The sequence below is a fragment of the Falco naumanni genome, chromosome 3 (genome assembly GCF_017639655.2).
Source record: "Falco naumanni isolate bFalNau1 chromosome 3, bFalNau1.pat, whole genome shotgun sequence".
Classification (NCBI taxonomy): domain Eukaryota; kingdom Metazoa; phylum Chordata; class Aves; order Falconiformes; family Falconidae; genus Falco; species Falco naumanni.
Window position 1 is genome coordinate 73058247 of NC_054056.1, and position 15712 is coordinate 73073958.

The following is a 15712-nucleotide window of genomic DNA, read 5'->3' on the forward strand; positions in this document are numbered from 1 at the left end:
TTACTTTGCAGCTGGCGGATGTACTTTGTAACAGCATGGCAAAGCCTAAACAGGGATAATGGTACAAGAAATTAAGTGTAAAAGCGTAAAGCAAGTGCCTATTTCCCACCCTGCCCTCCCAGGTAACACAAACCAGCCAGGATAGCTTTGGTCATCCCTAAGTCACCAGTCTGGGTGCTCCTGCTTGTCTTGGCCTTTATTTTTAGCACATACAGTAAAGCTTTGAGCATTTCTTCAGTATCTCTAGTCAAAGCAGTATGAAAAGGCCTTCTCAAATCTCTGAACTGGTCAGAGACTTTCACGTATTCTTTTAATATATCTTTATGTACCACGTGAGGTATCATCCTTGTATCCTGGAAATACAGCCCCATGCAGGATCAGACGACTAACTACTTATATTTGCATTTTATGAACAGTGAGGATTATGGGAACCTTTTTCCATGCTAGAAAACTAGAGATACTGGGAAAATGAGGATCCATCATAATATTGGTAAAGCACAAGGAAGCCTAAAGAAAACATCCATAATCTTCAGCACAAACAAAAAGCAGCACAGCTCACACCGAGCCACGCTATGGCTGTATTCGTGATATGCACACTATCAGCACACAATCCTTCCATTGCTGTGAAACACGCACCAGCAGTCACTGCTCTGCAGATGTCACTGGGACCCTGGAGCCCTGGCTGGCTTTCCCTGGGGTCACAGCCACCGCTGGCCTTGCTCCTGCCAGCCGTCTGCACCCAGTGATCTTCCCCAGGTTATCCTCTTGGCTGTGGCAAAAATCAACCAAAAGTTTCTTCCCTCTTCAAAGTTGATAGATATTTCTGTCACAGGACTTTCAGAATTATTCTAGAATCAGTATCATATTGCTAATTTCCACCTCAAAGCTGAATAACATCATTTCCACTCTAATATTTCTTAGAAATACTGCAGCTTTTTCAAGCAGCTAATACCATGAATTATCAATTTTCACTTTTACCTTGACGACAGCAAAATTTTTCTTGCCTCTTCATAGTTTTAATGTCTTCCTGAAATGGAAGCAGCCATTTCCTCCTCATAATTGCCATCAATTGAGGCACTCAGTGTGTGAAGTCTTCAGGTCAGAAGCAAACTACCAGCAGATGAGCTTTAGCTGCCTGGCACAGCACTGCTCCTTCTCTCCTTTTGCATTTCAGGACTCTGGGGTAGCAAATGATGCAATCTCCTCAAAGCAAAAAAAAAAAAAAACAAAACCAAACAAAACCCCTACATATTCTCCCACAGTATCAAATAATAGAGATGAGAAATCAGGAAACATGAAAAAGAACAAGGGCTAAACATACAGTGTAGAAAGTGGGGGGGAAAATCATAAATAGGAGAAAAGGAAAAAGATGCAGAGCAGCTGCAGATTGCAAGGGCTAATCTATGTGAAACACACACCTCGAGAAGCAACTCTGACACCCTCTATCTACCAAAAGGTTATAGAGAGAAGTGGAATTATGAGTACCAGCTATTTACTGAGAAACTATACATAAATAAGTGTAGTAAAACATTGTTGCTTTTATCTTTATGCTCTAGTCCAATAGCCAGCAAGTTCTCCCTTCATGATTCGTTCTAAAACTACTCGAAAATTTGCGGGTTTTGCTTCTCCCACAGCAGAAATGTACCTTGTATAGTCCCATGCTTCCCTTATCTTCTGTTTAAAAAAAAAAATCACATGTTCACTCACAAATCAAAATTAGAATTTATTGTAAAGTGAGGAAACACCGGCTGCTTAAACTAATAACTTGCAGGAAATTACTCTTTTTGGATGTATTCAAGACGTGTAACTTCTTTTAAAAGCAGGCCTAGACAAAGATGGTCTAATGAAAACACTAATTTCAAGTCAAACAGAAACAGGTGACAGGAATTATCGCTTTACATTAAGCACATTCAAAACATCACACAACCATATAGCTATCCACACAGCAACATGGTATTGCTGTTTTCATGCTACGTAACCTATATAGAAACGTAAGTTAGAGGCAGAGCTCTAACAGCTGAGACATACTGCCTTAGTCACAATCATTTTCTAAAGGAAGAAACACAGAAGGAAGAAAGTAATTCCATTGTAGCTGTTACCATATTTATTGTCTACTTCTACTGTTCAAATGAACACACACGAAAAGTGAAAAGTGTACTAAAACCACAGAATAACTAACTACCCTGCATACACAATTGAATGCAGTTCAGTAAGAGAACCTTGATTTTTTAACTCTGGTTTTAAAACAAGAAAGCATCTGATTTATGTCTCTAAAAATAGATTTAAACATAACTTATGTCAAAAAATTGTATGAGAATAATAGTTTGCTTTTATCCTTTCCATTGAAGTAACCCACGGATTTTGTGTTATAAAAAGATTCCTGGGACACACTTGAAATAGTAACTTATCAAGATCCATTTTGTTCCTTCAAAAATTTAATAATAGACCTCCCCAGCACTGGAATTTCATCACTTTTTTTTTTCCCGCATCTACAATGGATTTTACATGAAAATGACTACTAAATCAACTACTTTAACTTTCACATTATAATCACATGCTTGTTTAAGGAGGAATAACTATGCATGCAGAAATGGAAGGGCTACTCTATCATTTGCCTAATAACTGCGTTCATAAACTTAAATATTCTCTTGGAAAGAACCCACCAAAGGTTATGCAACAGTGACAGACATCATCCTATAGAAACTATTCCTCTGTTTTAAGAGGCTAAAAATGTGGAGACTGTACGTTCTGGAGGGGTATTAAAGATATACAAATGACACAACCACAAGTGGTTGGGACTCTCAATACTTGTGATTGGCAAGAGCCTGAGCTGGCAGAGCAATAGGCTGGATTTTTGAGGGGGCTCGTGAATCACTACCTCTTGCAGCATCACACTTTGTAGAAAAGGGGGTCAGCTTCAAACAGTGTCCTGGGTTTAGTTTCTTTGAGAACAACATGTACAGAACTGCTTCACCACTGATCTTGCAGACACCCTTAGCATTCAGCTGAAGGTTAAACGTCAAGAACAGTTTCAAAAATCACTTTTTGTTCTGCTGGCCAAGGAGCTAAAACCTGTGCTAAAATGGTTTGGACCGTCCAGGTACCAATTCCTGCGATTTATGTTAAGAGGTACCACAGAAAGCTTGTGGCAGGGCTCCTTCAAACCCCCACTGCCGTCCTCCTCTTCCTCACATCCACATCCAGAGGCCAACACAGTCACAACAGCCTGGCTCAACGCAAGGGAAGCCATGAGACAAACAAACATCCTAAAGTACCTGCCTGTTGATCCCGTGTCACCAGTACCATCAGTCAGAGCTCTGGTCTCAGCACTCCTCAATGCTCCTCAGCACATATTCAAGCATCCACTCCTCCTTCACTCCTTCAAAGCGCCTTCGTCACCTTCACCGAGGGTTTACAGCAACAGGGATAGGGCTTGTGTGTCAGAAGTGTCAAGCAGTCCACAGACGCCAGGCTGTCATTGTTAATTCTGGCACTGTGTGCCTTTGCATGTATTGTTTTACTTTGTAATAGTTTCTCACACAACGGAGAGAGCACAAGCCATGAAAGCACAAAGGATTTGAAAATACCAACTGCTACACTCTGGCACAGCGCTCCCAAGTATCTCAAATTGGTCACCCTGCTTTTCAGGTACCAAAAAAGAGTGGATAATCTGGAAACTCTCACGCCTTACCTAAGAGGCACATGGCAATTTCCAAGCAGAATGCTTGCTATCATAGAAAGGACAAGAATGTAATCATATGTTCAAGGCACAGTTTTAATGTAGAACTGTGAGAACAGGTGTGGAAGAGACAAGAGCAGGAAGACCACCTAATTAGCCAATTGAAAAGTGCATCCTCATGCATATGAAAGCAAAGTGGCAGTCACAAGCTGACATTTCCTGATTTTTCAGTACTTAATCGTTGCAAAAATTGAAGCATACACCATCACAGTATATGCACACACAACATAATCATCCATAGAATCATACAACAGTTTGGGTTGGAAGGGACCTTTATAGGTCATTTAGTCCAATCCCCCTGCAAGGAGCAGGGACATCTGCAACTATATCAGGTTGCCCGCAGCCCTGTCTAACCTGAGCTTGAAGCTTTCCGGGGATGGGGGATGTACCACCTCTCCCTGGGCAACTTGTTGCAGTGTATCACCATTCTCACTGTAAAAAATTTCCTCCGGATACCTAGTCTAAATCTACTCTCTTTTAGTTTAAAACCACTAGATTTTGTTTTATCCTATACATAGGTTCAAAAAATCTGGTAATTTGGACTAGCACAGCACTTTATACGTAGTTACACTCCACTGTTAATGTGGAAATTTTCTGAAAACTCTAGTGTATTGCTCTTATGTCAACAGAAGCATATTTAACTGCATGCATCATATCGCTGGTAAATTATTCGTGCTTACAAAAGTTCACTTATACATAAGAGCTACAAACATAAGGATTACAAATATGATGAGTATTACAAGGTCTAAAATTAAGAGGGTATTTCATTGCTTAGCTGTTTTGTTGATTAAATACTTTAAAAGGTAAAAATCTCCGAAAAATTATTTCAGTCCCATTCAAGAAAGCTTAGTATATATATCAAGAAAGGTTATTTCCAGCTTAGTCTTCTTAAAAGCAGACAGTTGATTTCAGTGTTTCAATGGAAACTAAGTAAGTTTTTTCTGTGTAGTTACACAAAATAAAGCTCTCTTTGAAGTTTAAACACTTTACTACGTGATCATCAGGAACTTTTGTTAAGTTCAGCATTTACCATAAACTTTTCCTTACTATTTCAACCACTGCACTAAAAATACAGCTCATCATTCACAAAAGACATGGCAGCCAATTAACGCTGGCCAGCACCCTGCGAGAGGCCTCATTCAGCAGTCTCCTCCGCTACCACTGCGATTACATCAGACATCAAGTGCTCACATTTCAATTGCTTAAATTAATACAGGCTCAGAGATGCATTGGTACTTAAAACTGACTGCTTCTCCTTAGGTATCCAGGATCTTTAGGTTATTTTATTTGGTCTTCTTTGATAACTGATATACTATCATGTCCTTGATAATAACTATAGAACAGGGAAACTCATAGTGTTACAACTCCAACAAACCAGAAACTCTGTTGTTACACAAACACATAGCTCCTAGTTCTGTACCTAATCTTCACTGAAAATAAAAATGAGGCATTATTCTATGAATTTTTCTGAATCTTTAATACTTCTAGCACAGGTAAACAGGACCACAACATAGCAGCTTTGGCTGCAAGAATCAGCATTTGTTAAATGTGTACACAAGCATGCATCCAAGTGTTCAGAATAAGTAGATCTTATGTAGAGATCTTGGGCAAAACCAAGAGTCATTAGCTACAAGACTGCAATGACAAAGGTTCTTCATTAACACCCTTTGACAAATGGTACAAATTTTTGATTAGGAGGTAAGATACCAGAACCGCTCCTCCCACTGCAGAAAAAAATCTGCTCCTTACTCTAGTTTTGCCTAAAAGGTAAAATACACAATAAAAACCATCTGTTAAAGTAAGTCCCAAGACGAATAGGTAAAAGGTAAATTTAAGACCAACAAGCAAAAGTTAGGGAAAGAAAAGCAAGGCTGCCACCCACAATCAATCACAAAGAACTGAAAAAAAATTATGGAAAACTATTCGGCAGCGCAGTGATATACTATAAATTTACAGTACATGAAACATTTTAATATTCAGAACAAAAACCTGTTTTTTACAATTACTTGATTTACTATTACTATGATTACTGGAGTAATAATAGAAAGTATTAGAAATAATAATTCGGCAGCTGTCGCATTTCTTGCATTTAAAATCAAAAAGTTGTAATGAAAGCATGTTAAAAACTAGCATTTACCTCAGAATGATTTTTTTGAGCGGAAAATTTTAAGATTACTCAAATTATACCATTAGTTTCAACCCAGGCTTCAAAACAAAGGACTAAATGGAATGTTTGCCCAGTTAGTTGTACGTTCAAGACGTTCAGTGAAAAAGTCACAGCAATTCAGCCTGAACAGCGGGATGGACAAGACAACCGTGGGAGATGCCTTCCAACCTCAGCTGTTCTGTGAGTCCGACACTGCTTAAGTGCATCAACACCAAACTCAATTCTTAGCCACTATTTAGAGCCTGGGGACTCCAGGCTCCTCAGAATTGTATGTGGATGTTGGTAGTATGAGTGAGTGTTAATACAGGAAGTGCTAAAGGAAGTAACTGTTTATCCTTTATCATCACTGCTGTAGGAATGCAGAATGGCTTGTAAAGTGATCTAAAGACAGCGGTGACCTTAAAACGCAGCACTGAGACAGCTCACTGAAGTTTAATAGGCAATTACAGCTTGAAAAGGCAATAGAGTTCTTCTATGGTGAATGCTCCACTTCTAGAATTTGGCACTAAGAAGTAATTCACTGCATTACAATTTATTAATGAAAAATTTATAGGCATGAATAAGCACTACAAAGTACTATCCAGTTTTTGCTGTAACTGTTTACAGGCAATCTGGCTTCTACCTAAACACCACACAACAAGAAAGGATGCGATATTAGGTCACAAAGAAAACTAGTGCTGCAAAAAGGCACACGATCTTGCACAGCACAGGGCAGATTTTCCAGCCCTGCTATGCAACATACATAATGCCAACTACATTTAGGGAAAAACGTATACTTAAGTGTACACTGGTCCCACTCATAGACCATCTAAGATTCAGATGAACCACAACTGAATCCTAAACAGCACAAACTCCTGACTTGAGACCTGCTGCAGAGCACTGCAAAAAACTATCTGCTTCTCAGACTATTCAAATAGATACAGCCTTCCAAGGACACTGGAAAAAATAAATCCCTTTTAAATTATCACATCCTTTTGGTGTTAAGTCTACAGGGTAACATTTGCTTTCAGTCAGCTTTCTCTACCATTCCTATTACTTTTTGTGCTTCAACAATACAGTTGGCTATATAGCCAAATTTACAGAATAAACATATATTAGCAGTAGCACAAGAGGCTTTTTTAGTAACCTGTAAGTTTCCAACACGCAGCTGCCCAAAAGAATTAAGAGAAATCTCAGATCATTAAATTTATCCTTCGACTTCCCCTCTGAATATGCTCCTCATCCAAATTACATAGATATATACAAAGTTCTATTATGGAGCAAGATGAAACACATAGGTGGTACATAACAAGCATAGTTTCAAGAACTAGTAAGGCTGTGACATACACAAAATATGTAAACTACATTTTTTTCTTGACTGTTCAGAATCATTACTGAATACATTAGGTAGTTTGTTTGACAGAATTTCCATTTTGAATATACATAAATATTATAAAATGAAGCGCATGACAAATATTCCTAAAAACTAAAGCCATTGCTGGTTATTTATATTTTAAAAATATGATGTCATGTAACAATAACAGATATATCCTGGCATTTCTTTAAGCAGCAAACATCAGCAGGAAAGGACGACTTCTTTCCTCATAGTTTGCATTACTCCAATCAATTTATGTGCTTCACAAGTTCACTTTCATTTATTGCTCATGTGTTCAGAGTTATATAAACAGTCACACCTTTGTCTATCTTAAGCTAGAAATCAAGCCAACTTTCATAGCATCATAGATCATCACTGCTACTGTCCACATATAAGCTTAAATACACATTTTTAATCTGGGCAACAATAAACAGACTAGAAAACTCAGATTTTTTACAAAGATGCAAGATTTTTTTTTTTTTTTTCTTTCCATAATTCTCAGCATGGAGTTCTGTACTCACCTCACTTCTGCGCTCAGGACACCATGCCAGAGCCTGCAACGAGCTTCACAGCATGTCATCCACACAGAGCAGCAACACACACAGGCCTTAGTGCTTAATGAGATTAGAGCATCCAAAAAACCACTTTCATTTTCATATGAACAAAAATAAGTGCTGCTTGTACATGCACGGTGCTGTAGGGCCATCATCTAACCTGTGGTTTTATCCAGCTTGGAAGAACTTGACAAACACATCCTTTCCTATACGGGGAAAATTCTGGGGGACTTTTACTTATCTTTGAAGTAGACTATTCAGTAACAGAAGAGCACGGTCTTACATTGTTGTGCTGGATTGCATGTTGTTATACAGATCCATTGCTGCTACTCAAGGAGTAACTGTCCTCCCAGAAACAGAAAGACTCTGTGCCTCTTGGTAAAGGCTGGTGACTTCCAAGAGACAATTAGTCCCTGCAGGACACAATATTCACAGCAGTAGGGAGATTATCTGAGGCTGGGAAAGTTTTGTCAGTAAGGTAAAAGATGTCAAGGATTCTAAACACTCTGCATATTAGAAGCAATGAATCGTGCCACATGTGCATCTTTTTAAACCACTTGTGAGTCAGTTGACTAAAGGTACAAGTCCGCACTGAATTGTCGACAGAATTGAATTCCCATGTAGTTGGCCAAAAATTCAGTAAGAAAAGATACTGGGGTGGGTTTTTTTTTTTTTTCCTTTAAACCTGTTCTATAGTTCTGTGTTATTTACCTATTTGACACTGGGCAGTACTCAGCTGTGGTAATGTTCTTGAAGAACAAGGGAAATTTTTTTGTTATTTAAAGAGTCAGTACATCAACTAGCAAATTTAATCAGGTATGAATGCAACTTGACAAAATGACATTCTGTTTGTCAGAGATCAACTGTCTTGCATTTTTCTATTTATTTGAAAGGTGAGATACAACTACAAGCCCATGCATTTCATAAAAATCTGAACTTAAAGTTGTTATAGAAGAAAATTTTAAAGCATACACATAAGTCTCTGGGTATTCAAGTGGACCGATTAGTCTAGAAGAATATTATTTGCAACATATGGGCTGAAGCACTGACATTTTCACGTGCTCACTTTATCTCTTTTCTTCCTCCACACCTTCTGAAGATAAACTACATTTAAATAACTCTATGGATTAAGTCCTAGACATAAGCTCATAGTTGAAGCCAGAATTTCACCGTCCACTGACTACATACTTATAGTACATCTTTTTATACTTATGAAAAAATGTAAGACTACATTCTATTTTGAAAAATGTCATTTATCCATTTAATTTGCTGACAAAATTAATTTGTGCCTGCTTAAATCCTTTAAAGTAATTCTTGTAATCCCTGAATGTTTTGAAAATTAATGCCTGTTGCAGAAAATTTAGGTATTTCTATGTAATTAAACTGTTGGAGGAATCAGAGAGAAGCTGCAACAGATTAACATGAAATTAAAGATAGTATTTAAAACACACACAAATACTGCAAACACATACAGTTTCAAATCTTTATTGTTTTAAAATTCTACATGTCTTTTACAATTACAATAATTTGTTACTTAAATGACTCTTGTATGGTTAATGTACAATGAGTTTTTTCCTGAAACTCAACCATGAAATACAGTTTCATCAATATGATTTTTCTAAATAGATTAATACAAGATTTCTGTTTTGTTGGGAAGAACAAGTGCTTCACTTTGAACAAACAGCACAGGTGTCTTCCCTTCAGAATCTGTGTGATCAATCCGTCGAAAGTGCTTTTGAAGATTGCAGATCTAACTGTGACTGATTTTCAAAATCAGTCTATCAAATAACAAGTTTTTTTTAACATTAAAGAGCATTTTCATGTAATGAAACAAGTTGCAGTAGTTATTTTTATTCATCTACTGAGGCAAACTCATGTTGAAGAAAAATTATATGATTATCTGCATGCAATGAACACTCCTCTTTAAATAGTTGATGAATTTTACACATATAAAGAATCTGTTAAAGAGTGCAAGTACTTTGATAATGATTTCACAAAAGGACGTATGCTGGTAATAATGGTAACTAACATTTAACATCTAAACACAAGCTAATGTATATTTAACAGGCAATTAACATGGTAAACAAACCATGTTTCATGTGGTTGCCCTTTGAGAAAATGAACTCATTTGGTCCACACTCCTAAAGTTGTCTGGGTAAAAAAATTGGAACAGTTAGGGCCAGAGTTTTTGATGAAATTCTTGTTTCTAAAATGTGACCTGTTAAAAAGTAAAAGCAGTACATCAATGATGTATCTTGTCACATGACCCCCGTATAAAAAGATGGCCTGGTATTTGGAGCGATGAACGAGCACTGAAGGACAAGTCAAAAAAGAATGGAGACAGAACAAACTAAACCTCTGTTGTGTTATACTTTCTTGTTCCATGGTACTGCTTTCACTCTGTAGAATTTTGTACCCAAAGGAACTTTAAATCTGTTTTGTGCCTACAAAAAAAAATAAATCAAGTTACATTAGAAACGTGGGATTATTGTTCCGTTTTTTTTTTTATTTTTTTAAGCAGAAACTGATTCCCAGCCCTCAGCATTTATGAGGCCCTTTGGAGTTTGGCAAGGTTCTGGGCTGTATGGACACAACTACGCAAGCCACTGCTCGCTCACTCTTTTTTCTAGTTTCCTTTCTCTTGCTATTCACTGACTGAAAAATGGAGCAGGAATGGCAGAACCTAGAACAACTTTCATCTCGCTTATTATGCGGAGAGTAGTTTTCACAACTTTCACAAACATTTAAATGTGAACTTCTTCTCTATTAATCTTATCAGATGATTTTCCATTATTATGTCCTTACCTTTTTTGCCTGGCAATATTCCTTTTCCATTACTTTTCCTAGCACCCAAGGTCTCCTAGATGCACCTGAAGCTATATAGAGAATATATTTATTATTTTAGATAACCAAAACCTGATATTACATTCAATATGGTTAAAGATTATTTGCTAAAATTATCTCATTGAAAGCAGAAATTCTTCAAAATCCCTTTTTAAATTGAGTTAAATAAGTTCAGATGTCATGACAGTTCACTGGTGTTTTCAATAAAAAAATGTTTTTTCAGTTTAAATTGTTTTTAAAGTTAACATTAGAGCAGACAAAAGCAAATCAAAACTAATTCATGTAATGATTCAAAATTATTCTCATCAACCAAGCTTGACCTTTTGATCTTAAAGTAAGAATTTCCTTAAGTATTTCAAAGAATGTCTTCTGTACTCAGCTATTATTATTGCTCTTACTGAAACATTAGATTATTTTTCTGTATTACTGATGGAAATTAGATATGCATAAATAATAATTTTAAAGCCCTACAAAGCTGCTAGTTTTGGTTGCAGTCTTCTGAGAGTACTCAATACTGTTCAGAAAGGAGAAAAGCAAAAAACCTCAATAATAAACTGACAGGTCAGAAAAGCAACAGTGGGCATAAATAAACATTCAGCTTGTATAACAGTGAGGAAACATACTTGTCTTGTATTCCAAGAAATTCTATCCATTTTACTTGCTTTGCTCTTTCGTAACTATCACTCATCACAGCATGAAGAAAAAAAAAATCAAAACAGTCTGAAGGAGCAGCTCACATACACTCTGCGTAATGGTAAAATCAATGCTTTTCTAAGCATGACAATGAGATACTGCATCTAGTGACTAGAACATGAGTCACTCAAGAACCAGTTTGAAATTTTGGTCTTATTCTTCAAGATTAATCTGGCTATTGATAGTGGAGCAGATTCTGTACTACCTAATACTCCTACAAACCAGTGCAAATTATTCATAACTGGTCTGAATGCTCCACAACCAATACTTAAATCACAACAAAAACTTGGGGTTTTTTTATTTTCTTCGCTGACAGACTTCACTGATGTAACAAGGATAGTGAGAAGGACGCAGGGATTTTTTCCTTACATTTGCAGATGAAAACTCCCATATCCTGAAGATAAGGGACAACACAAATCTTAACCAATTTCAGTGTTGTCACAGCATTTTAAGTGCTCTTAATGTAGGCAGAGACAACCTACGACAGGCCAGATCCCTGACACAATACTGTGGGTGGATCTACAGAATTACTAACTTTATACGTACATGTTGGTACAAAAGGTCAGATTTAGATGCAATGCTTTGGCAGCCCTTAAAACAATGATTTGTAGTACCCAGGTCCACAACAATTTTAATCTATTGCAAATGATACTAGTGTTCTGTGCTTCATTTTTCCCACTTCCCTGATGCAGTAATAGAATCAAGACATGGCTTCCTGAAGCACTGATCTAGAGACAAATGTGCTCCTAAAGCAAATGGTAAGTCTGTGTGTTTGTTTTATGTGCAGTTTTCTTGAATTTGAGACTAACTCTGGTTAGCAAGTGATAAGGAGTGGAGCAAGCCGAGTCCATTTGAAAACAGATCAGTGAATTGTGTACTCAGGGTAAATTACAGGCTGACATACATGGCTTTTACCTTACATATGTAAACCAACAGTAAGAAAATCAACCATACTTCACAGTTATATATGTACTACTAATGGCGTAGTTCAGAATGTATTACATCTGTAAGATAGGAGCTCTTTGCATATGTTTCACAGAGCACATGGGACAGATCCTTCAGCAGTCTCAGTTCAGTTAGAGCTTGGCGGTCTTCTCAAGACTCCACAATTATTTATGAGCTATCATCTTTCATCATAACTGAAATCTACAGTGATCCTGTTCATTGAAAATAAGTTGACAGCTTCACACATGCAATAACATATAGAAATGTTTCCTGGTAAATTAGAATACATAAAATTTCCTTCTGATGCACATTCTTAGACATCTCTGCAAAGTTGGCAGCATGAGTGGGTTTGCAAGAATACTACATGTGATATAGGTATTTACCTGAATCTATTTCACACAGCTCAAAGTTTAGTGCAAAACATAAGTTAAATTGAAGTAGTAATCTTTTTTTAAAATGAGGAAAAATAACAAAGTTTACATAGGTGCCAAAAACAGTCAATACAAAAACCTGAAGATTAAGGGAGGAAAAAAAGCAAATGTGCCATCAACCTGAACATAAGCAGAATAAACAGAAACTGTTCTCTGAAAACTTATGAGCCATGCTAAACACCATTTGAATTGGGTGGAAAAACTTTATCAGTCAAAACATTGCTTGCAAATCCCCATATACTATGGTCTACATTTTGTTATCTCAGATATGTATTTGGGTTCACAAATTCCAGTCACTTTGAGGAAGATTAAAGAAAAAATATTCAAAGACAATCTTCAAAGAACAAAAATAGGTATTAAAAAATAAGAGAGCATGCAGTTTTGACAGAAGTGTTACCTTGAGTTCTGCATTTACTTTCCTCATCAAAAAAGACATTGGAAGCAGAAACCCACATAAAAATATGCCTGAGACCTAGACAATTCATGCTACCAAACAGCTAAGCAGCCTGATCAGAACGTTTTCCCCATAGCCATGTTAACACACTCTGTGTGTGTACAAAATCGGCATTTTCTCTCTTTTTTTTTTTAACAGCTTACTTTGTAGCATTTGCTATTTGTTCTGATGCTGAACATCTTTCAGTGCAGGACATTTTAAATCAAAAATGTACATAGAAGTTGATGTTTTGGAAGAATAAGGAAAATATCTGCATCTTCAAAGACAGCTGATAGCCATCTTACATGCTTCTCAATTATCACATTTTTATAACTTTCTAACACTTAGTAAGTGATTTTAAAAGTGTTATTTGCATAAGTAGATAATAATTGGAAGTAATCTGACACTTACCACACTCACCTGGTTTGAGATCCAGTGCAGCAAGAGATTCTGAGTGCAAGAAATACAAGGTTGGACTAACAGTAAACAATACATAGTTATCATGCCTTTCGTCCAAGATAATGAGAACCAAATCGCCAACCTGAAAACTGGAAAAAAAAACATAATCAGGGAACTAAAAAGGCATAGAAGTTTAAAGCTACATTAATTACACTACAGTTTTTTCCCCAAGTACTGCACAGATTGAGACCCAGTTGAACAGCAGCACAGATGTTTCTGCTTGCTATGCCAACTCATATACATTTTGTATTTCCTGAAGTCAACAAAACTTTACCTTTTAAAAACTGTTTTTGAAATGTTCTTCTACATCCATCAACTCAATATTTTTTCAGAAGAACTGACAGTTTTGCTTTAAAACATAAATAGAATTTTATATTACTTTTATTCTTATGGTAATGATCAGTGTACCAGTGTTTAAAAACACTCTTCTGATGTTTTAAACTGAAGTCAACTTGAACACAGAAAAATACAGCAAAACATTTATGTAGCTATTCAATCTCAAAATTTTAAGGGCACGGGACAAAGAAGGGATGAAGTGTTCATCATGAAAGGGTTAAAAGCAAAAGACAGCCAGCAGTGACATTACAAGAGAAGTTTCAAAAAGCTGCTTCTTTTTGACACTAGGATAACAGAAAGCCACCACGTTCTAATACCAAGATACAGCACAGTATTCAGAGAACTTTTTCTGTCTCCAACTTCTGTTTTACAGTGCAAATGTGCTGGAAATAAATTATTTGCCCATTAATGAAACAAAGTCTAAAATAGCTACAAATTAAGCATTAGACCATGAGAGGGCTCCAAAACAAAGTATTACTACTGCTCTTGAAGATGGGGGAGCAAGTGGCACAGGGGAACACTCTTCTCCATAAAAGCAAACTCCAGATATATAGTCAAAGGTAAACAGGTACATTTAGAGAGAAATTTACATCTTCTTTAAAGTTCACTTTCAGATTAAATAATCCAAGCTTTTCGGCCTGGATTTACTATGACAACAGACGACACTGACTTAAAGACATCTCTGTTGGACAGATTAATTCTTCTTTCACAGTATTTTCCTCGATTACCAAGAGACTACAAAGACAGTTACCAGAATATTCAGAGGCTAACAGGAAAATCTGATTCTGCACATACAACAAATTGCATTTTTATTGCAACAAGGTCAGTAATTCAGAAACCATTAAAGGAATAATTGGTGCTGGTTTTCTTTGCAAAAAGATTTTTTGTATTACTCATTTAGTATCAGACCAATAAATTACTCAAGAACAGTTTTCTGTAGCTTTCATATTCTGCAAGAATTAATACTTTTTTTCCCAGCAATTTCCATTCTACCTGGAGCTGCCACCGCCAACACAATAATATATAACAGAATATTTGAATTTATTTCACTTCATTCTGTCAAGGTAAGCCAAAAATTTTGAAGACTCTAGAAAGATAAAACTTCTCTTGAAATATAATGAAACACTATGCATATTCAGGGTGAACAGGATTCCTTCTACTTTTTCTTAGCACAATTTCAAGAAGGTTACAGATAAACAAAAAAGTAATCTAAAAGAAAACTCTGGGAGGATTCTAGAAATCCCGTGAAGGAGTATTCTCATGAACCATGTAAAGAAAGGCACAGAACACAAGACAGCCACCAACACACACAATTCAGAAAGGCCTTTTTTGTTTATTATTTATTAAGCCAGCTGGGATGGTTCAATAATTGATAGCTAAACTACACAGATGGCCTATAAATCTTTTCACCACACAGCAAGAACAGGAGGACTGTGACATTCTTTAACTACATACCTATTGAAAGCATATCCATCTGTTCATATGAAAATTAACATGTACTTACTCTCTAATTGCTATTTTTTCAGAGTGTCTCGAGGATACTGATGACATGCTCTGGGACATCTAAACAAAAAAGAGAAACACTATGAAGTATTGGCAAGCTATGATAAGATGTATATTGCAGGTAACAATATGGTTAAGAGAAATAATTCAGTATTGATTTCAAAACAGCGTCTATTCTTGCAGATTTTATATTCACTCAAGAACATAGCACACCTTTCTGCCATCCTGCCATTATGAAATTTCTTACATAACTG

The 15712-nt window shown here is 36.5% G+C and overlaps 1 protein-coding gene across 4 annotated transcripts in view; it reads right to left on the reverse strand.

Moving 5' to 3' along the window:
• Positions 1-9649: 9649 nt before the first annotated feature.
• The window catches only part of RB1CC1 (RB1 inducible coiled-coil 1), a 77692-nt gene continuing 71629 nt past the window's right edge, over positions 9650-15712 (reverse strand). For 3 of the 4 annotated variants that reach the window (XM_040585875.1, XM_040585877.1, XM_040585878.1), the window contains 4 exons: positions 15460-15518; positions 13572-13708; positions 10620-10690; positions 9650-10258 (listed from right to left, as the gene is read on the reverse strand). The gene's annotated coding sequence lies outside the window, so the exon portion shown is untranslated. The remainder of the gene's footprint in view (positions 10259-10619; positions 10691-13571; positions 13709-15459; positions 15519-15712) is intronic. The other variant, XM_040585876.1, reaches the window with a different exon arrangement.